This window comes from Amblyomma mixtum, chromosome 8 (genome assembly GCF_055824585.1).
Source record: "Amblyomma mixtum isolate Tamu chromosome 8, ASM5582458v1, whole genome shotgun sequence".
Classification (NCBI taxonomy): domain Eukaryota; kingdom Metazoa; phylum Arthropoda; class Arachnida; order Ixodida; family Ixodidae; genus Amblyomma; species Amblyomma mixtum.
The window spans coordinates 44,922,432-44,946,689 of record NC_143019.1 but is presented as its reverse complement, the minus strand read 5'-3'; positions in this window follow the sequence as shown (position 1 = coordinate 44,946,689).

Genomic DNA, 24,258 nt, shown 5'->3' with positions numbered 1-24,258 from the left:
CCCTTAAAGTAACGCATTGATCCAGAGATCCCTTTTCAGCTGCACAAACTCAGTCATGTACATTCATGTTCTATATTTCTGCTTCATGCAGTCAGTGTTGCCACTTGACTTGTTTGGTCCTGGATGCATGCTCCCTGGCCCTCAAAACCTTAGAGTTTCAACACAATGATAAAGTCACGGTTCTTCGAACCGTCGACTCGCTAAAGGGTTTTTACATGCTCGTGCGGCCGCTGGGTGGGCCGGACGATCCCTTCTCGCCATTCCCATGTTCCTCTAGAAACAAGGACGCTTTCGCAGAAGGGAGCTTGAAAGGAAACGGGTTTCAAAACGAGAGAGCAAAAACAAGCACAAATATTTCGTGCGGTGTTTTCCTATAGTTCTCGCATTCCACTCAGGGCGCAGCACACTTCCTCTCTTTGGCGAACTCTTCAGTTTCTTTTCTGGTGGCTCGGCCATCTGCTGACTGGGTCACTAATTAATGCGGATCTAGCGCGTGCAAAGCCGTGAACACGAGCCACGCAAAGCGAAAAAAGCCCGCGCAGCTCCTCTCCTTCCGAGCCCCGTGTTTACGGACGGCTAGGTGGCGTGCGAGTTATCGAGGACCCACAAGGCTTCATTAGCGCTGGCGCGGTGGAGCAGCTGCTGAATTTCAGGGATGGGAAGAGCTGTGAGAGCATGCATAGCTGTTCTGAGTACGCCTTTGGCTTACCTGCACAGCTCCGGGCTTACTGTATTGGACGTGAACTGAGTTTCTTCTTCATTTTGTGGTCCCGGTAATGAAACACAGCCTGACAACTTGTCTTCTTTCCGTAGAACTGTAACGGATAAGACGGAGAAAAGGGCCGCTCTAAGTGCAGTCCGCACATAACTGAGGATGTCTCATGAAGTGGCTGGCTAGCTTGTCTCAGGGCACTTTTACGCAAGTCCTAGAGTGATTTTCTGCAACTTTACACTTATCCGTACTTTATTCAGAAGGAAGGCTCAGCGAGTCGCGGAATATATTTGCTCTCATTTGCTTGCATCCTTGTATTTCGCTTGTAGCCGGTTGAGTAAAAGCATACAAAACACTGAAAAGTTCAACAACTGGAACTACAAACCCCGACCCCGTCTGGCCTTTACAAATTGTTCTCTTGTGTCCATGCAGCACGCTTGCACAATCAAAACTTATTCGTTACCCTCACATACGGACCATAGGGCATCGATTTCTCTACAGTAAACGTCGAACAGAGAAATTTCGCAGAAGTTACCAGAAACTGTAAGAAAAGCAGCAGTCGCAAATCTGCTTCTTTTGCTTGTCTATTTCTACCTCTGCTCGTGGAACAGACTGTAAGAAGCATTGCGATCTCAAGCTTTAGCTTCAGATGATAAGAATAAAGGCGCTCGTTTTTTGCTCTCTCAAGGGATAAAAGTACCATGTTCCTGTGAACAGCTTGTCGCGTCAGTAATGGTAGACTTTGAAGAGCATCCGCAAACTACGGTTGTCTTCTCTCCCTTGCATCTTTATACAATGCGAGAGCATTATATGGCTCTGTCGCGTCAGAAAAAGTGTCCACAAAACGTGCCCGCAAATTTTGTCCGCACGACTACGTGTCTCACTAAAGATAAATCGGGGAAAGTGTGATTGCGACAGATAGTGTGTGATAAAATGTAGCCGTGGGAAAAATTTGGTTGATGTGGTATAATTATTTAATAAATTAAACACGAAAAAACGCAGAAATGTGCATATAGACGTCAAAATAGCCATGTACGTCGATATAGTACATGGATATCACAACAGCCTCGGACGTCGATATAGTATGTGTACGTTTTTGCTTTCGCATTGCTCCATTGCGGGTCGCCGTAGAGATCTCAAATTTCTTTTTTTCGCCCGATTTCTTCGATGAGCCTGAAGAAAGCAGCAAATGCGCTCACGGAAAGCATGTAATCAGTTTAACGGAGTTATTATTTGGTAGCAAAACAGCGTGGCTACAATGACTTGGTGTGTTACAAATGTGACACATACAACTGCTTTTCTTTAGTGCACTTGCATATTCATTGTCATTTCATGTGCGAACTTGTTGATTCGCCTCTTGTAGAAATTCGCTCGCTTGAGGCTTCAAAACCCTAACACGTTTCAGTTAATTTTGTTTTGTCTTCTTTCGCACAAACGTTTTCTTTTTGTTTCCTGCTTCAAATTCTCGGCGTGCAGCATATTTAAAACATCTCAAAGAGAAGTGACACAAATTTTCTTGCACGTTCCCAGAATGTGGATTGCAAACTGTATAGCACGGCGATGTTTTAGCTTGAGTAATTCAATCGGATACAACTTCGAAATGGCATTCATTAAGGAATGCTTCAGCTTGCCATAGAAGCCAGTAGCTTGTGGGGCACGCGCCCGAGTATTTTAGCTTCGCTGTTTCTATCTTGTCATTGCAATTACCGCACGCACGTCGACGAGTGGGGGCCGCAATGGGCTTCTTTCTTCCCGTGCCAAAACCGCCATGCCGCCGAGGAACTTTTTTCAATAGGAAATGCAAATGACAGGGCGCAACATTGTGCACTCCTCAAAGTGTGCTGTGTTTGTGTACAGTCCTTGTAGATACACAGGTTTCGGGCTGGGTATTTGCCACCTGGATTTCTTGCTTATTTTTATTAATCACCTTCTTTGCGTTATTTTCTTCCTTTCCAGACCGCACTCTGAAGTTGAAGCACGCGGAAAGAGTGAGGTACTCGCCTTCCGTCAGCGGCCAGGTTAGCAGCCAAGCGTTTGTGTTCTTTGTAAACAGTGTGGTGGAAAGCGCGAATCGAGGTAACGCTCTCAATGCACTCACCGCCCACGTGCCCACTGAGAAGCACAGGGCGTGTGGGCTTCCCTTTTGTCACGTGTTCGAGTAAATATTTACGTTTCCTGGTACTACGCTGTAGGGATTTGCTAAGCAGGCCCTCTCAGTGAGTGGTGGCAGGCCAGCATGTGCAAATGCAGACTAACGATGTGGCAAAAAAAGATAAATAGTGGATTTAGGGGTACCAGGTAAGAAAGCAAATTATGCAGCGATTGCGTAGAGGTAGAGCATACGCTTATCTTGCAAGAGGGCCGCGGTTATAAACTGGGTGCAATGCAATTCTCGACCGGATAAAAAAAATACGCGACATTTAAGCTCCACCTTTCAGATTATGGCGTGATGGCGTTAATGGGTCCCATCAGTGACTCCACATGATATCGTTAGCATATCACCCGATCCCGTACTCACTAAAGTGAAATTATTGCATGACCCACGAATGTCACGTGACACAAAAGTATAGTGATTCGCGTACACTAGTCCCTCACCAACATGCGCATTGCTACTTTCTTAATTCCTGCTCCCTTAATTAGTGCTTCTCTAATCACACCCGTACTCATAAATAAACAGTCGTAAGCTGCCACATTATGTCAAGCACCGCGCGACATGCATACGAAACCCCGCTTTAACCAGGCCGTACAAACGTGCCTCCGTGGCCTAGGGATAGCCTCTAATTGGCAAAGAAACGGTCCGGGATTAGGTTTCCCACTAATCTCCCAAATTTCCTTTTCAGCGCAGTTTGTTTACTGTATATACTTTCATTTCATTACCTTAAAGGCCCCAGGGATGGAGTATTCCATAAGGAGTGGGAAGCATTGGGTTACATTGTCACGACAGAAGACATTTTTTACACTTTCAATGAACTTCCATGAGCCGGTGATTATAACAATACCGCTTGGAAGGCCGTTCCAGCCTGTAGCTGATCCGGGAAAAAACGAATTATGAAATGTGGCAGTGCGTGAGAGCGGACGCGCAACATGTAGCTGATATGTCATAATAACATTTGAGTCATGTTGAAACCTTGTAATTACAATCCATGTAACGTTAGTTACTTTTCAATTCCACCCTCTCCACCTCCAACTTCGGACCTTTTCGAGAAATCCAAAGCTTTGCGACCCAACAACAAAGGACGCCGATGGAACGACACCGGGTGTCAGGGTGGCAGTTATCGTAATAAAGCTCAATAACGGGTACAAACTGAAGATGGTAGAAGCCTGTGCGCCTACATGCAGCCACGATGACTACATCATTGACAGGTCCTGTGAAGACGTGCAATCAGCAATGAGGAAAGTAAAAACACAGCACACTGTTCTAACAGAGGAATTAATTTCAAGGTAGGCAACAAGAAGTACGCCAGGATACGGTCGCCGCAGCTGGCAAAGGACAGGGTTAATTGGAGAGACGTGGGAGAGGCCTGTGCCCCGCAACGGGAGTAGCACGACTGATGATGATGTGATGAGGAAAGAAGTTGGCTGGAGACGAAGCAGTGGGCGACTATGGCATAAGCTCTAAGAAAAGCGGGGGGCAGTTGTTAGTACAGTTCTCAGAGAGAGAAAAAAACTTTGAGATCACTGCAGCGACCCGCACTGGAGCAATGCGAAAGCAAAACGTCCATATACTATATCGACGTCCGTGGCTGTTCTGATGTCCATGTGCTATATCGACGTACAGAGGGCAAAACGCATGCCTAGAACAACCAAACTGTGTGTTCCGGAGCTCCCAAAGCCGCTGCGACCAAGAAAGCAAAAAATGACGATAAAATTGTATGAGTTTAACAGCACATGTTTACATCCAGACCATTTTTAAACAAATCTTATCGCTGGTTATCGCGTGTTACGCCCGAAACACGCTAAGAGCGTGTTCCAGACATGCGTTTTGCTCTCTGTACATGGCCGTTTTCGTGTCAAAGTGCATTTTTTCACGTTCACTTAATTACCTAATTGCACCTCATCAACAAAATTTTTCCCTCGGAAACATTTTATCATGCACTTTCTATCTCGATCACACTTACATGCATTTATCTTTAGAGAACTTATCTTTAGAGAAAAGTGTCCGCACAAAATGTGCGAACACTTTTTCCTGGCGTGACAGAGCCATATATTGGTTTAGCATTAGTAATTTGCGGATAATGAATACCTTCTTCCGTAAAGGGCAGGACTGGACCTGGAGCAGCTCCAATGGCGAGACTAAAAATGAAAAGACTTGATACTGTACGCTCACCAAGGCATCGTGGAGGATGTGGAGGTCCTCGAAAAAGTGCAATGCAGGTACCAGTGGTTGGTAAGGCCTCGAGTTAACCTAGACTTCGAGTGGGAGAAGAAGAAAGTGTGTCAGACAAAAGGCGACCAGAAAATTTGCTGCTGAGACAAAGGACGAGGGATCGAGTCACGGACATGGCGGCCGAATTTTGTTGGTGGTGAAATGCAAAAAAGCCATTGGGCTGTGCAAGGGCGTCCGCAGAATTTTTTGCAGGGGGGGGGGCCTGTTGGTGCCCCGGGGGGGGGGGGGGGGGGGGGGGTATGTTCGTAGCAAAAAGGCGCTATTTGCGGAGTAAATTTATTTATTTATATATAAATAAAAATTAAACAAAATGCACACATGAAAGAAAAATTGCAAACAGCAAATTAAAGCGCGGCTAGGAGAGGTACATTAGAGTTTATCAACGAAGAAACAACTAAAATTAATAAAAAATGCAAAAAGATGCTATATCACTTCGTGGAGAAGAGTGCTCAGTCTTCCTGCATACGGGTTCTCGACTCACCCGGATTGATGACCAGCACACAGCACAATATGTTCGCAAACACGCAACTACAGTCACTCAGTCAGTCTTCCTTGAACAGCAACTGTAGGCGCCTCGGATTTTTCTGGGCGAATTGCGTAATTACACGTGTGATAAATTCACTTCTGTGCTTCATTACACGCTCTCGGTGCACACTCATCATACACATTGATTGGAAAAACTGTTGAACGCGTACGTTGAAAACAAAAGATGACTATATATACAACGAAAACTTATTTACAAGATAAATGCACGCTCGCAGCTTCATACACCTCGCTCCATCTTGCTTGCGCATCCGCACAGTCGAGCAACCCCACACACACTGCTCGCCGCTCGTCGTTTTCTCGTCCGCTGTCTTGGTTGTTCTCAGCTTCGCTGACAACCGGCCACTAAAAACACCCAAGCACAAACACAGAGGCGCGCACACGTGCGAGGGCTTACTTGCCGCAGTATCCCCGAATGCGCACTTTGGGGGTGAAAGGAACGCCGCGCAACTTCCGAGGGGAAGGGACACTCGCCACTCCGGTCGGAAAATTTGTTTTTGTGTTTTTATGGGGTTCAGAGCCCCAAAACGACTCAGGCTATGAGGGATGGAGTAGTACAGAGTTCCGGGTAATGTCGACCACCTGGGTCTCTTTACCATGCACTGACACGCACAGCACATGGGCGCTGTTGTGATTTGAGGCCCAGCCAGAGGTGACAGGCGAGCCAGGCAGGCGCCATCGGGCTGCGTTGACCAAAGGCGCTGGTTTTCACAGAAGACGCAAAGAACGCTGGTGTGGGGGCGCCTCGGGAGACTGCGCCGCCGTGAACAAAAGCAGCTAATCCCCTTGGCCGGAGATTCTGAAAGCGGCGCTTCTACCGAACTGCGCTACACGTGGATCGGAGGAGACAGCGAGCGGCGGCGGCGCCAACTCATCGCCCGCTTGCCCCTGAGCAGCCCGACAAAGCGGGGGTGGACACGGCTGATTTGTCCTTCCCTCCTTAAGAATTCATCGGTGACCGGCGTAACGACATAGGCGAAAACAAGATGCCCCGTGCACTGTCTGCCTCCGTGTCGCTATCTCTCTAGAGATCAAAGAAACAGACACCCATCTCAAGGCGGCTCGAAACACATGCTCGCCGGTGCCGCTGTATGTCTGGAACAGGTCGCCCTTCAGTTGAGCTAACGATGGCGTGGTTTGAAAACGGCGGAACGACGCACGCCCGGACGCGGCATTTCGCAGATGTGACCATGCGGGGCTGCTTTTACCCTTTTGACTGAGCGCACCACCGCCCCTGGTGTGCGGCCATCACTCACGGTTCGAGTGAGTGATTTTCCAGGGGGGTGCAACCGCCCCCTTGCCCCCCCCCCCCCCCCCCTCCGGACGCCCATGGGGCTGTGTGATGTCAGTGCACGTTATAAAATCCTACGGGTCGAATTTGATCTGCAGCCCTGCAATACGGAGACCACACGAAACACATGAACGCGATACTAAATATCCCCCTTTCTGATCTCCTGTTATAACGTGCATGGAATATGGCTTTTTACCAGTGAGTGCGGAGCAAATAAAGCAATAAATTCTTTGTCCGGTGCAGTAGAAAAGACAAAGGAAAGAATTTTGCTTCCACGCGTATCATACCTAAATTGCCTATGTTCTAAAAATTTCTAAATTTTCATAAATCTAAAGGGCTCTAGAGGGCTCCAAAGTGCTCTTTTGTAGCACTATGTAACTTTGGTAGCACGTGGATCTACACGAGAAGGTTTTGTGCTACGACTTTATTTTGTTTAATCCTGATGTGGGTGCTGCAGTAAAAAGTGGCCTCCACTGCTTCCCCAGGCGAAGTGATGGTCGAAATAAGCACACTCATTACACTCATACCGAGGAATTACCGACGCTGCTAACATAATCAACCGTTACTGCTGCTTTTCCGGAGCCTATACTGCGAGCGATTGGCTGTTTTCAGTCGGCGTAGACCACCGTAGCAATGGCGGAACACATATGCACAGTGCGCCAGTAAGGTTTCGCCATCTCACTCAGTGAAGCTTGTATTACACCTGCTATTTCCATCCCACATCATACAGCACGAGCTTTCTGGCCGCGTTTCCGCCTGCGGCGCCACCGCGGCAATCACCGGAATAGTGAAGGAAAATGTGAAGGAAATGTCCCGAAAACAAAATTGATGCTTAAGTAAGCCCGTAACCTTCCCAAATTTTTGCGAAATACACGGCAGGCGAAACAATCGTAGCCCTTTCTCCATTATGGCCTGTCCCCATAACTTCCCTTCTCCCTCCTTTCTATTTGCCGCGCACGGGCACAACTGCGCATGACAGAATCTGATCACTGAGAAGATGATGGCCGGAGGAAAAATATATCCGGAATCGCTCACTATGCTAGAATGGCCGAGCGAAAATCGCGCCAGCGATTCCCATACGGTCTTAGGATATGGGCCTATTTCCTGAAGTCGTTCCAGAGATCATCGCACTGCGCTCGCACGGCCGCATCAGTAGTTGCTGCGGGGCTCTGCCGCCGCGTGTTATACACGGTATCGGTTTATTCCTATCCGCATTCGCGGCGTTTCGCTTCGGGTTCCATCTATTTACGTTTGATTCGTCCTTAGCCATCGTCTGCTCAGCGGCGTTTCCGCGCACCCTGCAGCGCGACGAATCGTTCGTCCCCAAAGAGAAACTTTGTTTGCAAATTGCCTCTGAGACACGAGTGCCATCTGTAGGGCGCAGCTCGTTGTGGCAATTTTCTCCTGCACCCGTCACCTCAGGCTTCCTGAGCCTCCAGGTACGTACAGTCGCAAACATAAGTTTTCTTATCTCCGGTCTGTAATGCCCCCCAAACTGACTGTCTTTTAGGCAATAGAAAGAAGTGAAGTCAATTGAAGTAAAGCAAAGTCAAGGCAGAAAAATTATTTCAGCCCAGCAGCCCGAGCCAGTCGATTCAAATATCTGCTGGTGTGAGGAGACGCCCATGCTCCACCTGCTGTTCTCAATTAGTACCAGGTGCGAAGACGGGGTTACCAGAAATGTATGCCTAAGAATACGCATCCCTCATTATTTAGCCGGCGAATTTACTCGTGTCCCTATTAAATGGGTGACACGTAAATAGGTGCTCGCGCTCACAACCAGCAATCAATTTATCACTCTGTACGCACAGGCGAGGAATCGCACCAGAGATTGAGTGAAGGTGAAGGCAATAAAGAAACATGAAAAAGAAGGGAATTTCTTCGGCAGAAGCAGAGGGCGTACGTGCGGCGAACAGAAAACAAGGGAAACAGCGGGGCTCCACTCTGCAAAGGCGCTGTGAGCGGGCAGCAGAGGTTCGATATCCACGTCACATTGGATATCGTTCTTTATGCAAGGCGTTTGCCTTTCGGCCTGTCGGGTGTACGTTCGTACTGCACCTTCAGTCCCGCTTAGCCCCGCTTAACTGGATGCCATCCACATTTCCTTCCTTCGCTGGGTGTTCTCTGTCGTAGCGCTTGTTTTTGCTACGCTCCCACCTCGGCCCTGTCTAAGTCTCAGCCTCCCAGAAAAACTCTCCTGCTCTTTTCCTCCTGTTGGCTCACATGTTTTATCCATCCGCCTGTTTCGGCCTTCTTATTTATTTAACCGGCATCCGATTAAGCTGGGTCAGTGCGTCAGAGGCCGCGGGTCTGCTGTCTTGCTGCCGGAGTGACTGGAACCTAGTACACAACTGGACAACCGCGAGTACAGTAATTTGGGGGGAAGGACCCCGCGTGCGTGTAGAGCTACGTGCTCGGTGCCGGCGTGGCACTGCACCACGTTTTCAGGGCTCTCTTGGGCAGCATAGTGTTCTTCCCCAGGCGGAAGTGCGAGGCCAAGTTTTGTCGGATGCACTCTGTCATCACTCAGGTTTTTTTAGTGCAGAGGATAAAGGGAGATAATTTTGCACAATAATTATTTGTGCTTACCTCAAAAACATGTGCTGATCACGTGATAATTTCAGACTACGACATGTACGTCTTCGCTACATCCGGAATTTCGTTATAAACGAAATCTAATTAGGTCTTAATTAGTAATTAAACCGTAACTTATTAAATCTTAGTTAAGTGTGACAGACAGGTTGCGCAGACGCTTTCTGAGGGCGGACAAGTCCTTCGGACACTTTGCTGATCCGAGAGGCTATAAAGGCTTACTTTTGTCACTTTTTAAGCGAGGCTTGTTTACCCTCCTTCTTATAACTTTCTTTCCCTTTTACATTACGCTTAATGGCAAACATCTCGAAGAAAAAAAAATAAAGGCTTACGCCTTAAAAAGCGCTCGCCAAGAGCTTCTCACGCATTATACTGACAACCTGCAGACTCTGCTCTGACTACGCCGCGCAAGAAGACACCGACGAACATGTAGAAAGAGTAATGTTTTATAAATACTCCGTTAAAACGTGTGATCGCTTTAGTCTAAGCATTTCTGTTTTTCTCAGCGGCGCTGCTTCGTAGGAATGAAATTCTGTCCCGCTAGCTGGCCATGAAATTCCAGGGTGTAGGAGAATGCCAAGAAGAGGCAGCGGTTCCGCCAGAAGCGGAGACGCTCCCGCCATCTCTTGGCTTGCCTGTAAGCTAGAGGGTGGATAGGAGAACAAGGAGGAGAAGCGGCTCCTTCGCTCCAGCCTTTCCGTTGCCGGAAGGGCATTAGTTTTTTTTCCCCTTCGCCAGAGGTGCTAGTCGCGTTGACGTCATGGCTTCGAACGCGCCACGTCCTGTGACCTTTACCAACAATTGTAAAGCTGTTAGTGCGATGAAACACTTGATCCCGGCCGCGCCGGTGATGTTTCGATGGAGGCGCAATTCTAGAGGTCCGTGTACTGCGCGAAGTCAGTGAGCGCAAATGAACCTTAGGTGGTTGAAATTCCCGGAGCCCTTCACTACGGCGTCTCTCATAGCCCGTGTGACTTTGCGGCGTTAAACCCCATTAACCATAAAACACCGCAGGAGACATGCCGCCGCATTCCGAGAACGAGCTACACCGCGTGCTGATGTTTGCGCCTAACCCGCTTGGGAATTTTCGCGCGAGACAGTCCCTGACCTTCAAATTTAAGCTCCTTGTCTCTACTCTCGCCTCTCATCAAACAAGCCCTGTTGTGCTAGCTCCATATAAAAAAGGGCTACTCACGCACTAGCGACTGACGCAGATCACTTAAAATTTACCCAGCCTGCCAGGATATGCTCTGTGAAATTATATGTATTTAAATATGGGAGTAATAATCTTAGTGTTAAAGCACTTCTTAACGGGGTCAAACCCAACTGACAGTCTCGTGTGAAGCCTAGGAGTACCTCAGGTAAGCTCGGATTAGTTCGGAGGGGCTTCGCGCCAGCTGTAGCCAATGGGAGGAGGGCGTCGCATCAGCTGTAGCCAATGGGAGGTGAGCGTCGCGTCAACTGTAGCCAATAGGAGGAGGGCGTCGCGCCAGCTGTAGCCAATGGGAGGAAGGCGTCACGCCAGCTGCCGCCAACTGGAGATTGGATGCGAGAATGGCTACCGAGAAACACGGTGACGAGCACATCCAAATGCCAGAAAGAAGAGGCGAAGAATGAACACGTGCTCTCGCACGTCTACTCGGTTTAACCACGTAAAAACCCTACCACTTTCTAACTTTTCCTTTCAATTGCTTATGCGTTATTGACTGAAAAACCGTGATAAGTAACAATCCTTTGACAGCCAGAAAAAGATGTTTTTGTGGCTTCAACTTTTCCCAAATGCGGCCCTTATAGACAGTTCTTTAATGTAAGATGCGAGCTGCGCTCAGTAGAATATCAGTTACTATTTTCCTACGTACTACTGGAAATACTGCACCTCAAAGCAGGTAAGCTTGTGCCTGCGCTTGTATACTTTTAGTTCCCTGTTTTCCCAATCATCACCCGTCACACCTTTCTTTCTTACCTTCATCAAGTAATGATCATAGGGGCAGAAATTCGCCACTCATTCTGACCTGCGTACTTCTTTTTATAAACCAACATATCCCCTCCTGTCTGTAATATCTGTTATGCTCTCACTTTGAAGGGAACTGTGGTGTTCGCGGGCCCCGACAAGGAAGAAGTGATACGAAGGCTGCGTAGTACTTTAGTGGACAACATCTCAGATGCTTTCTCCAAAGCAAGTGTGAGCTGAACGGCTTTTTGGAATGTCAGCGTTTTGTCTTCTGCAAGTAAGTACCGCTGAATGTCGGTGCGGAACAAACCGCATACAAAGCCCTCACGAAGCGATTCATCCAAAAAGGTGCCGAATCCACTCGTCTGAGCTAGTTCACAGGTCTTCACAGGTCACATGAATTCACAGGTCTGAGCTAGTCACAAGTCTGAGCTCGCTCTCCGATCACAGACAATCTCGGGGTGAAGTGGTTGCGAAGCAATTCAGTTAGTTCTTTGGACATTTTTTTCCGACGGCTTGTCTGGTGCGGTCAGAGATTTCAGGAGGCTGTACGACTTCGACTCAATGACGCTTAGCAAAGCGTGCACCTTGAGGTCTTCCGGAACTTTGTTCACCGCGAAAAAGGAAATTAGGCGTTCTTCGTAAGATAGCCAGTCACTCACAGTTTGGTTGAAGGCTTCTACTTGACCAATCTCACTGGAGACTGTCATCTCGAACGTCTTGTCGCCTCTTGTCGTAGGTGAGGCTGAATCCAGCGTTGCTCTTCAAACTGTTGCCTCGGTACTTCATTTGCCCAGCTTCAGCGCTTCTTTCCTGGGCCTTGCCTTGCTTCTGCCATCCTCGTCGCCAGTTGTGGTGCTCGCGGGTCCCGGAAAGGAAGAAGCGATAAGGAGGCTGCGTAGTGCTTCATTTGGCGACAGCTCGGATGCTTTCTGCGGCAAGTGCAGCTAGTATCTCATCAAGCCTAGGGAGGTCATACTGCTCTGTGTGTAGATTAGGGTGCAAAGTTGTGTTGTAATCTCCGCACACATGCGCAGGAACCTTAACGCTCGTCATTTAAAGCCAGGACAATACTTGCCCATTTTGCTTATATCCCAGATCAATGTAGAACACTGTTTAGAGCTTGGAGCTCTCGTCCATTTACATTCGTCATATTGTTACGCCGCGTAGCGGTTTACTGAGGAGTTCGCGGAAGATGTGGACGGAGGCGCATGCAGACTGATCTGGGCTCTGAGCCTGTAACTTTGAGAGTGTTCACCAGTGTGACGCTCGTGGTGATCACTCTTAAGGTTAACTTACACGCGACATAAATACCCCTCAAAGTGTAACAATCCACAGCCATCGCTGTAGCTAAGTTGGTAGAGCGCCGTACGCAAAATTCAGAGGTCGAGGGTTCGGATCCCATTGGCGTCATGTGGTTGTTTCTCTTCTACGTTCTAATCAATTATCTTTCAGCGATAAAGTAACTGCACTTACGATTGCCCATTTATCAACATTAGATTTTTTTTTTTTAAGGCAGATAGAGAAGCTCCTGTATGCTCTCCTTGGTTTCGTTGACTGTTAGCTTCCTTCAGATATATGTCGTCATCAATGAGAGTAAGATCAGTCTGACGCTTGCCTTTTCCCGATTGGCACCGAGTGCAAGTTTGCTTTCGAACCGCGCATGCTACGAGACAAGGCTCCGTACATTTGGAGCCCCTTAGTTCGAAGTGAGCTTCACTCGACCTCAGCAGCCTTCCTCCTGTATAACTCCTTCTCTTCCATTTCCCGGTCCACTAAACTTGCGTAAGACCCTATGCGGCGCATTTCGTAAGTTTTTGCGTTCCTTTCGCGGGTGCTTAACGTTTCGGTTCCGTGTATAGGTGAACGTATACTTTTAATCTTTGTGTTTTGCGCCGCTTATTTTCCTGTGCAGTTGAGTGCCTTATGCCTTGGCGCGTAATGTTCCCGCCGTCCGTGATTTGCATTCTAATCTCGCTCGCTTTCTTCGATTTGGTCACTTCAAAAACGTACAAGCTATTTCGCCGTCTCGGGGACAGAAGCGCTGACCACATCACCGCCTCTCCTCTTCCTTCTAGCACTCCTTCCGCAATAACCTGCGCCACAGGGTTTCATCCCTGACCTGCCGTTTCCCAACGTAAGTCGTAAACAGAGTGTCGTATTTTCCTCACTATAGTCCCCACCCGGCGAATATTTCGCAGGAAAGATTTTTGGCTTAAAATTGCCTCTTAGATTGTAAGGAAGTGGCGGACAACCGGAAACCAAGAATTTTATTGTCGAACAGTAAACCTCTGTGAATTTATAGATCAAATGAATTTCAGTCCTAAAAATAGTTCAGAAACACATTCTCCGAGGATCTCGCAGTAAAAAAAGTCAAGCATGTCGGATTCGATGAACGCCTCGTCGCTTTAAGAATCCGGCAGCTTTTTTGCAGCAATCTCTAGTCTTCCTTTCGTGAAGCCTCTGACGACAACCTCCAGGATGCGCTCTCCACTAGGCATCGTACAAGGTGTTGCTATACCGCCTCTGGCGTCACTCATCTATGTTTTATAAACTTTTAAAAATCCGAGCATCTAAAAGCACCTTCAGAGAGGAGCATTCTATTCCAAATTGAAGCTGTTTACATATATGGGAGCTGTTTTCAGTACATTATTTAGCATGGTAAAATGTCGCAGTTGCAGTCGGCCCACGTATTTTTTTTTTTACTTTGAATGCCCCGCTAGGATTTTTCAAATCTTACAAATAATTTTTAAAAATATCTCATGTATAGTCCGCATGCACAAGTAGTCCGCAAGCCACGAAATTTCAGCTTTGAAACAAGTATAGCCAGGGGTCTATAGTCCGGAAAATACTGTACTTCAACAAGGCCCTACGACCTCTCGCAGGGCGACGCCGTTGCGCCGAGTCCCCGGCATCGGACGTTTTTGTGCCGGCTTTTCGGTTGTAAATTTTGTTGTATGCTATGTTATCTTTTCTTTACGTAATCCGCACTTTGAGCAGTACGCGCGTGGGCACGGCCGCGCACAAGAATTGTTTTTCTTTCCCAGGATCCTTCTTGTTCTAAATATCTGAGAAAAGACCCGTAGCATATAACTTGGCCTTAGCTTTTCAGTTCGCTATCAATAGTGCCTTGCAGAAAAAAGAGCAACAGAATTCTTTTGTTCGCGACGAGCACGTAGGATGAAAAGTTGGGATTAGTAACTCAGTGCTGAAAAGAAAAAAGAAAAAAACAAACATTGCTCGTGAGCCGCATGCAAAGTCCCCTGCTACAGGTCGTCTCGAGAGGCGTTGAAAACGCGTATGGGAGGCCTGACTACGTGCTCGGGTGGCTGTACGACCCGAAAATTCGATGGAGCGGGAGCAGCGAGACTCAAAAGGAAGCGGGGTCGGGCCTCAAGGCAAGAAAGGGAAGAGGGAGGAAACAAAGAGGAATACGACGTGAACTGAAAGATTGTTTTTCATTTCGATGGTGGCGTTTTCGAGCAAACACAGTGAAGATTTGTTGACGGTCTGTGTTTCTGGCCAAAGGGAGACCAAAAAAAAAGGAGGAAAAGAGGAAGATGTGAAAGAAGCGGATGTGGGCTGCCAATGGTTAGAAGAGTTTATAACGGGTTAGGCCCTCGAGAAAACCCGAGCACAGTGGCAGCGGTGAACGTGAGCATGCAGAAAAAGCAGGGAAAATATGAGGAGTGAGGAGAGGCAGGGGAGGGCAGGTCAGGCAGGCAAAACGAACGGAAGGTGGGATTATTGAAAACATAAAACAAAACTGAATTGAACAAGGGTACGGGGCGGGGTGGACGCCATTCAAATACGATATATGTAATGAAAAAAAAAACACACTTAGTACATCCCAGAGTAGAAAATATGTTGAAACTTGAACTTTATTCTTTCTTTCTGTCTCAGAATTTAGCTTGCCGACCTCTACTATGGATCGACAAATCCGGAAGTAACCGGTAGTCAAGTCAGGTTCAAATTAACAACAGCTTCAAAATTCACGTACGAGATACAAGTTGATCATAGTCATCTACGTATATTTCTTAGCTTCCATCAAGCAGTGCATTCTTAATGAATTAAGCTTGAAGCAAGACTCGTAACAAGTTTTTCTTTTAACACGTAGTATTTGGTATTGATGGCGCCCAACTTTTCTCACGGGTCGCCCCTTTATTAACTACTGTATGTGGCGGACCGCTGAAAAGAAAATTCAGCCACGAGCAACTACTACTACTCATCAAATGTCTACGTTTAGACGTTTATTAATTCCTAAAAATAGCAACATATCTCCAAAAAACAACTGTAATCATTGAATCAGAGCTTCTTGTTGGGCGAGTTGGTGCATACAGTTGTAGGTACGACTTGCGCACAAAAGACACACACAGGAAAAAATAACACGCCTCGTGTGTTTTTTTTCCTGTGTGTGTCTTTTGTGCACAATTCGTACCTACAACTGTAATCATGTATCGCGAAAAAAAATGCGGGTATTTTACACATTGCTGCAAAGGCAAAATAGCCCAAATACGGATTTTTAGGGCCTAAGTAAGGCAATATGTTGCAACGACATGGAACAAATCTGCACATCAGGAGTTGTTCTACCCGTAACCCCTATAGAAAGAGGTACGGTGCAGGGATGGCAGCGACACCAAAGAAAAGGGAAAACCGTTGGCATGCATGGGTCGCTTGATCGAACGATCCAGTGACACTCCTCTGAAGAGGATGTCGACAGGTCATGATGGACCCCTCTTTACTGCATCACAATTTTCCTAACTCTAGAGCGAAAGAGCCCAGTTTCGAGAAACGAATGACGACGTGCTGTTTTGAAGGACCCCTCCTCACTTTATGATAAAGGTTTATAGATAGAAGGCTAACATAGTGTTACGTCTTACGTAGAAACAAGAGCGTGGTGATGCGCATCTACACGTCGCTCTCAAGAGCGTCTTCGTTCGGAGTGGCCCTAAAAAACGGCACCTAGTTCGGCTGGCGGAAGCAGGGGCGTAGATGTCGAAAAGCTTGGGCGCGGAGGTGCTTTTAAGGTGAAATGGGCTGTACTTGGAGGCGGCGCAGGCAGGCAACCTTTGAAAGGCTCTCATCTCTCGAGAAGACGACGACGACGACGACAGCGCTGCGCTTGCTTGTGCTACGACGCCGCCTAAAAGCTTCTTCACTCCCCGTTCGCGATTCTGGTTCGCTGATGTAGTCCGTACCCTTCCGCGCTGCCTTCGCATGGTCTTGTATTGCCCGCAGTTTGCGCTGTTTGCTTCCATAGACGTGTGTGTCTGTGTGGGATTGCCCTGCTTCGTGGGCTGCTCGCTCGGTTCATAAGCCATTCCTCCTCATCCACTACTGTTTGAAATCCAGGGTTTGACGGAAATCCGTCTGGTAGGGCATGTTCATGGGTATGCTCAGTATTTCCGCCGCCTCTACTGCTTTGTTTACGCACCGCCATTCGACCACTGCGTCAGCATTTTTTTGCGCTAGGATGAGGAGTCTGCGCATGGCGTTGTCGGGGTATTGGTGATTTTCATGACCTAGAGGTGGCGCTTCAAGTAATGTAGTTCGAAAGCTTGGCTTTTTGGACTTTTTGGTGCATGATCATAGCGCGTTAATATAGTGCAGAGTAGGACAAGACAGAAGAAGCGCTCGTGTTGTTTGTGCCTTCTTGCGTACTGTCCTACTCTACGCTATATTCTCTCGCGTCAAGTAATGCAGTATCAGCTCTGGTTTGGGGTTTATAGGAGGTTAACGTCCCAAATCGACTCAGGCTATGAGGGACGCCGTAGTGACGGGCTCCAGAAGTTTCGACCACCGGAGGTTGTTTAACGTGCACTGACATCGCACAGTACACAGGCCTCTAGAATATCGCCTCCATCGAAATTCCACCACGCGGCTGGGATCGAACCCGCGTCTTTCGGGCCAGCAGTATCAGCTCTGTCCAGTAGAACCGCGGCGATACGGGAGACTGCTTGTATGGACAGCCTCTTTAGAATCGCGCTTGCTTTAACGCTTTGCTCAAAACTAGCGCTTAAGTGTTAACAATAGCGACCTCGTGTGAGCCATACTTTGTTTAAGAATGACATTAAGGAATAAACGATTCACAAGGGAGAAATCACTGCCTCGGGTTTGAAAAAAGTCGTCGTGAAAGTGGGAAGGTAGACAGTCGACATCCTGTTTGGAGGCGGAAAGAACATGCTTCATCTCATTCAAGAACCGTCGTGAGCTGAATCTAAAGTTTACGCAAGTAATTGTCAGCCTCACACTAAAACCTGTACAGTCAGGGGTGAAATATTACCAGTCGCAGTAGAGCGATAACAAATATTGGCTAAGTTGCAATGCTACCCCCGAGCTGGCATTTGTTCCAGCCCTCAGATGGAGCCTGCATATCCTCACAAGCTTCCACGCTTTTGAATTAACTATCTTGATTGACTGGGCAACATTTATCTTCCGCGACCATGCATCCCGTAAATTTGAGCCCATTGCTAAAGCCTGGCAAGCTTCTGCTGCGATATTTGTCAGCTCTGTCGCCCCTAAAGCGCAGTTAGTATACTCTGGTTTGACTTCTTACCGCAGTGTTTTCTTTTTACAATTTGATAGGAGCACGGTGACAATGTGTCGCAATTTCCAAACCACTGCAACACGATCCCTATGCGGTATCGATCGTCATTTCCCCCATAGCGCTCAGGCGAAATACGCGCAGAGACAATGGAAGGGTGGGAAGCGTATACCAAAGCCGAAAAAGAGTTGGGGCTGCCGAGAAGAGCATTGTATACACAGCAAGGAACACTAACCGGTCGTTCCGCTACGCTCAGAAACAAAGGACGGGGGAAGGAACAGAAACAACGAGAGACGGGAGAGGACACTGACGGTGGTAGCACATCGCCCCACACGTAGGGCGGCTGTCGGCAAAGGGAGGGCGAAACGGGACACTGCTGTTTACCGACCCACATTACCGAATCACGCTGTTGACTTTGGCAACAAGACGAGGGCCGTCGCGCGTACGCTATATCTGCGCTGTCAGGCCGCCCGGCTCTTTTCATTTGTGCTTCTCGAGTGTGGCCTACCTTTTGTTCGCCTGCGCCTCATGCTCCTCTATGCAATACACGTAGTGGGTCCTTTGTGTGTGGGCATGTATTCTGGAGCCAGAGTTGCGAAAAACGAGAAGAAAAAGAAGTTCCTGTAGTACTGTCATGCTTTGTTTATGGTTTATTAGGGTTTAACATCCCAAAGCAACTCAGGCTATGAGGGACGCCGTGGTGAAGGGCTAAGGGAATATCGGCCACCTGAGGTTCTTTAACGTGCACTGACATCGCACAGTGCACGGGCCTCTAGAATTTCGCCTCCATCGAAATTCGACCGCCGCGGCTGAGATCAAACCCGCGTCTTTCAGGTAAGCAGCCGAGCGCCATAACCACTCAGTCGCCGCGGCGGCAGTCATAGTGTGACGAAGATGAAGCTGGCAGTGGCGCGGGACGGAGCGCCCGCGCTAGGCCAGCGGCCATTAAATCATCTCATAGCCATGGTTCACCACGTCTCATTCTTCGGCTGGCCGCCACGTTACAATACTTTGCGCTAGAACGATCTGTGTTTTTTTTTTCTATTCAGTGCGCTGAGGACGCTGACAACAACGACAGAACGAGTTAGGGAGTCGAGGCGCTAGCTGTCTCTGCAAAGCGACGGCCACCTATTTATGCAAGTGCCAAACCGGCTGCCGGCGTTTACAATTTGCGATACAGGTTGGTTTTATTACAACATAGTTAGAGAGGTGTGTAGGCAGAACATTTATTAGTTTCGAGCTCTTCCTTTTTACTTTCGTACTAATGAGTAATAAGTACTTGCACTCTAATGAACAATTAGTACTTGGACAGTTGTTCTTGCTATCCTCATCGGCCAGGTAACAGCGGCACGTAGTACCCTGTCGCACGTATAGCCGCAGCCACGCTGCGTAGTTTAGACCACTAACTCTTCCGACCTCGGTGCTGGTGTCCCATTAACTAATAGGAACGACTGATGGTTATCGCCGTCACGTGCCCTCCTGCGGTCGCCTTGGCACTTGCCTCTAACAAATGAAGGGGTTCGGAAACGACCAGAATTTAGATGGGAGGTCGATATGCACGAGTGCGTTTGGAGCCAGCGCTGTACGTTGTTGGGCGTGTGAGAAAAATGGTAGGGTTTTAACGTAGTTAAACCGAGGAGACGTGCGAAAGCATGTGTTTAGCCTGTTTGGCTCGGGGTTTTGGTTTGCTGGGTCGTCGGCACGTCTAGCGACGATATTAGACTCAGGTTAAGCTCTCATCGAGGTTAAGCTCATCTCATCTGGTTGCGCTGCTGGTGGAAGTTGAAGACAACGAAGTGCAATGCACAGCGCGAGGGTATGTTAGAGTTTGGTTGGTTGGTTTATTGGGGTTTAACGTCCCAAAGCGACTCAGGCTATGAGGGACGCCGAAGTGGAGGGCTCCGGAAATTTCGACCACCTGGTATGTTAGAGTTTAACACGAAGCATGATGGGCTGCGGCGACAGCATAGTGTTGTCACGCTGTGGCCAGCCAAGCTGATGAGTTTGTGCCATCACGGGCTCACAGCTTCCGCCCTCACCATTCGACCACGTTCCTACGTGGCACTAGAGGTAATACAGGACGTACAGTCGGGGGCAAAAGTCTGTGGACCACGTGTTACTCAAACAAAGCCAACAGCGATGCTATTAGCCGCAAGCTGGAAACCACACATGTGGACGTGAAAGCCAAAATTTTGTTCCTTCACCTCCACAACTGTGGTCTCAAGTAGCCGGCTAATAATAGAGCTATTATCTTTGCTTGAGGAACACGTGGTCCGCAGACTTTTGCCCCGACTGTACTACGTCCGCCACTATTCACGAGGGTGGTGCTAGTGAACACTCTGAAGGTTCGCTTACACTAGGAGTGAAGTCGAAACAAAGGTGTTTTGGCTGTCAATGCCAGGCTGCCGACCAGGAGTGTTTCCACGTGCAGGTCTATCACCGGTAGCTTTTACGATGCAAGCAGAATTTCCTTATGGAGATGAATTGGTTTAATGAAGCAAGCTAAATGACTCACATCTGTAATCTTTTATGCAAGATTCGCGGGAGAAATACACCCAATTTAACACAGATGTGACATATGTTCGCATATTCCTGTAACAAGTAGGATACCTCCCTCCATCGAATATGGTCCCGCGCGCAATGGGGGATGCATGGGCCAATCTAGTCAACACTGGGCGTCTCCTACACGCGCGCTTTTTTCCCCGTATTTGAAAAAAAGATCACCGGAACTCTGTGCACAAATTTCACATGGTCGGACACATCAAAGATTCCTTGCATTACCAGCTCGTGCGTGGGCACCGGAATCGGCCGCAGCTGCAGCCAGTGTTAAATGGGGTGTTTCACCTAAGATTTTTAGACAATTTTTAAAGATAGGCTTTTTGAGTTAGAAGAACACTTTTTCCGGCACAGCATTGTCAGCGGTTCAGTCAGCGGTGCAGCGGTGTAATACAGCTAAGACTTCCTAATTAGCAGGTTGGTCAACTAATACTGAATAGTTAACTTTCTAACTATTAGAGTGAGGCTCCTTGATTATTAGGAGGCGTGTAGCCCCCATTAATTATTATCCATATCTGTTTTTAGAATTTCGAAAACGCGACTAGCCTCGGTACTGTGGCGAAGGAAATTTTGGATATTTCGACGAGTTACATGCACCGCAGAGGCTGTTTTGCCTGCAAGCTTCTCTAAAGTGCATGTATTTTGGCGCGATGAAGCCAAAATGGTTGGCTTACAACGCCGAAAATAACCGCTCGAAATTCTAAAAGCTAATACGGATAGTTCTTAAGGCGGAGAACACATCTCTCAATAATTAAGGAGCTTAAAACTCAGTTAACAGTTAACTAATCAATACTAGTTAACCAGCCTGCTAGTTAGTATGTCTTAGTTGTATTCTGATGTACTACACCGCCTACACTGCTATGCCGAAAAAAATCGTTGTTTTAACTGAAAAATCCTATATTTAAAAGCTGTGTAAAACCATAGGTGAAACGCCATGTATATGGAGTGTTGTGACCAGCCTGTAACGGAGGGAGAAACTAGCGAAGAGCACGTCCGCGGTTTAGCTGCATACAAAAACAGCAGAAGGGGAAGTGCTCGTACGCACCACAGAAGGCCATGTAAAACACACAAAGCGAAGCTCTTCTGCGCCGTCCGTGTTGCCACGGCGGCAACGGACCAGCTCGTATATTTTCGCCAGTGGTACGACCTGACTTTACTACGCGGCCGTGTTGTTGGTGGTCAGAGGCTCCTTTGTTGTGGGCAGCACTCTGTACATGTACGAGGGGTGTGTCGCCCCGGTCTGGTAGCAGTGCTTATTATAGGCGCTCGGTTCGGCATCGCCAGCCTGCGTGTGCTGCACGTGTAGCATGCTCTACTATCTGGACGTCGTATAATTAACCAGCAGTGGTAGAAGTTGCTTTTAACACCGTTCGAATCATGCGGTCACCCAATGAGCGCTCCTGCGATGCCTGCACTGGACACGACGCCATGAGTGCATATTAAGTAGTTTTTTTTTTTTTCTAGTATTGGCGAACAGTCCGATCAAGAAATGGAAATTAAAAATCAAGGTTTTCTTTTCCCAAGCTTACTCTGCACGGCTCGACAGACGCCAGGGTGGAGGACTCTGAGTCATTTTCGGCCAGGTGGTGGTTCTGTGTTGTCGTGCTTTGAAATCTTAGGACGAGGAGGCCCTTGCATGTCGGTGCCATCGCAGTGCAGCTTCCTCGTACGGCTTTAACAAGGGTTGTGGTGGTGGTGGTGGTGTGTGGCACTTTTATTAGAACATCCTTTCTATTAGGCGTTCAGTACGTCCTCGGCCAAGGTGACGAGGGCACGTTGCAGCCTCAGATCCAGGGAGGCGAGCCACATGGGCCACGGTGGGGGTTGGGGAAAGGATAGGCGGGCGACTGGAAGGCTACGTGGCACTGTGTAAGGCAGTGTTCTATGTCTGCATATGTGTGTGGACAGTTTTGGCACTGAAGTATGGAAGTGTGCCGGTATAGATAAAGTTTGGCTGGTAAGAGAGTGTCATTGATCATTGTTGAGCTAATACGAGCCTGGGTTTGTGCTCGAGTCCACTTTCGTTTGTGTTTAAGTTCCTTGGTTGGAATCACACCTTCGCCGCGGCATCACCAGCACTTGCGAAGGGAACAAGAATTGTCCGGTATAGTTAAAGAAAAATTTCTCCTACTCCGGGGTTCTCTCTCTTTCTCTCTCTCCATTCATCCTTGTAAACGCTGCTAAACTACATTGGTGCAATGAAAATCTCTTCTCTTTTTCTGGACGTTAGCAAGGCTTTTGATAGCATCTGCCACGTTATTTTGCTTGATAAACTTTCTGCGCTGGGATTTCGAGGTTCGTTTTTGGAAGTGCTTACTAACTTTTTACAAGATAGGCGCCAATATGTGTCGATTTCAAGATTCCATAGCGATTTCACGGCAATTGCCTCTGGAGTCCCGCAAGGTTCTATATTAAGTCCTTTATTATTCAATCTATACGTTAACGACCTTGCTAACAGTGTGCCATCTTTGCTGTTTCAGTATGCTGATGACACTGTTATTGTTGCATGTGCAAAGAAATACACTGATGCTGTTACAGCATTACAGATAGCTGCTATTAAAGCCATGGACTGGTTTAAGTTTAATCTTATTAATGTTAATACTTCTAAAACAAAACTGATCTGTTTTCATAACCCATTAAAACAAGTTGAATTAACTGACCTTGTTTATTTGCATACTTCCTCTTGTCTTAATTGCAACTGTGTACCAGTTGAATATGCGCATTCGGTCAAATATCTTGGCCTGACCTTCGACAGTGATCTCTCTTGGAAATCGCACCTTTCTTTTGTTTGCCAAAGGCTTCGTGCTGTATCGTGTGTCCTGTATAACATTAGATATTTTATGCCTTTTTCTGTCCGTAAATGTGTTGTACATGCTCTAGCCTATAGTGTACTTAGGTACGGAATTACTGTTTATGGTCACTGCACGGTTCGCTGGCAACATAGGGTGAATTCGCTTTTGCGTTTGCTTCTAAAGAATATTGCTTACGACCTGTCCATTGGTAATGACATTGATATTTTTAGAAGACTAAAGCTTCCAAGTTTTAACTCTTTATTAACAGAAACTATTGTGCTAAAACACTTCTGGTACAGTCAGTTCACCGTTCCATATGTCCCTGCTCGGGATTTAAGACCAAAATACCGCTACTGCATTCCTCGCTCCTCAACCCGGTACGGTAAGCGCACACGTCATTACTATGTACCTGCCTGTTTCAATAGCTTGCCTCCTACTGTACTCCGCATGAAAACTAAATACACCCTGAAAAAAGCTTTGCGGTATGTCTCCGTGTTGCTTCCTGCCCCGTAGTTATTTCAGCTATTTACTGTATTAATTTCAAATCACTGTAATCTTTCTTGATGTTGTAATAGTTATATATTTGTTTCATTCTGTTTGGTGACCATTTTCTTTTTTTGCAAAGTTCATTGCAACGTCTCTATTTTCCTTTGTTTTGCCAATGTTAGCTGTCTGCCAGGCGCTGCCACTCAAGCCCTTTGAGGCTTTGGTAGGCCTGATTTATGTTGTCTGGCAATTGACGTGAATAAAAGTTCTATCTATCTAAAAAAAAAAAAAAAAAATATTGCCATACCAACAAGCACACCCGGCACTCCTATTAACGCGTGCCTCAGGTGTCGTCTGCGAGCCTGCAACGCTTCCCCTCGAACCTCCTCTCTGCACCTTCTGTC